Source organism: Octopus bimaculoides, chromosome 1, assembly GCF_001194135.2.
Source record: "Octopus bimaculoides isolate UCB-OBI-ISO-001 chromosome 1, ASM119413v2, whole genome shotgun sequence".
Lineage (NCBI taxonomy): Eukaryota > Metazoa > Mollusca > Cephalopoda > Octopoda > Octopodidae > Octopus > Octopus bimaculoides.
The window spans coordinates 172,880,502-172,881,959 of NC_068981.1; positions in this window are offsets into that span (position 1 = coordinate 172,880,502).

Sequence of the window (1,458 nt, forward strand, 5' to 3'; positions counted from 1 at the left end):
TATATATATATATATGTATGTATGTGTGTTTGTGTGTCTGTGTTTGTCCCCCCACCATCGCTTGACAACCGATGCTGGTGTGTTTACGTCCCCGTAACTTACCAGTTCGGCAAAAAGGGCCGATAGAATAAGTACTAGGCTTACAAAGAATAAGTCCTAGGGTCGATTTGCTCGACTAAAGGCGGTGCTCCAACATGGCCGCAGTCAAATGACTGAAACAATTAAAAGAGTAAAAGAATAAAGAGTATATCTTCAGTATATATGAATAATCTGTATTATGAAATATGTTTAGACTTATGCCTCTACCCAAGCTATTCAATTTTATAGACTTAAATATACAATAATTCCGAAATCCAAGAATCCAGAATCCGGAGCACTTTCTTTCCAAAACATTTCGAACAATGGATTATCAACTGTAAATACTTTCCTATTGCCATACCTTTCATACACTGCAACTATTTCCTATTACACTTCCTGTCCCAACCAAATAATCTATCAACTTCTTTCTTTAATTCCACAGGAAATTATATGATCACATTCCATAAAAAAGCCTTAGTCAGAAACGTCAACATTTTCTATATCTCACGGTTAGCAAACTACTGACGGACAACAAATTCTCAAGGATTTACAATTACTATTGTTGCTGACATAAAACCCTCGTAAATTGCGACTAATTCTGGATTTTGCCCCAAACTCAGTCATAATTTGATTCAAGCAATATGGGATAAGTAGTGTGTTGTGTGTGTGTGTGTGTGTGTGTGTGTGTGTGTGTGTGTGTGTGTGTGTGTGTGTGTGTGTGTGTGTGTGTGTGTGTGTATGTGTGCGTGTGTACGTGTGTGTGTATTTGGGTTTGGGTTTGGGTTTTATGGTGTTATGGTGTGCATGTGCACAGAATCAAGTTGCAAGGTAGGCTAATCCACCTCCCAGAAAATTCGAGCCTTTGTGCCTATGTTACATCATTTGATTCTCATCAAAGATTGATGGAAGCTGTCTTTCGCAATAAGGAGAATGCGAAATATTTCTCTATCGTCTCCGTGTCTCAGACGAATTTTAAAGTACCAACACCAAAGGGCATAATAAGAAACTGATCCAAATAATAAATAAACAAATAAACAAAAACAATTAAAACAGCAAGGAAAAAAATCAAATACCTTTGTAGTGAAACCTCTCTCTCCGGTATTCATTTACAAATGATAACGAAGCGGCTAACATCTAGCCTTCGGCCACTTGGACCCTTGTGTTCACCACCCTGATTGGTTCTCATTTGCGCGGCATTTATCTCCAGTTCTGTTTCGCGCCAGGGTGCATACCGTCCAATCGTGGCCTTCAGATAAGGTCACGTGAGAGAGAGTTTTTCTGCTTTTCCGGTGAGCCCTTTTTCATCTATAAATAGCCCTGTTTGAATCACGCCAGTTTTGTTTCGACTTCAGACCTCTCACAGGGCTAGTCGCTGACCAC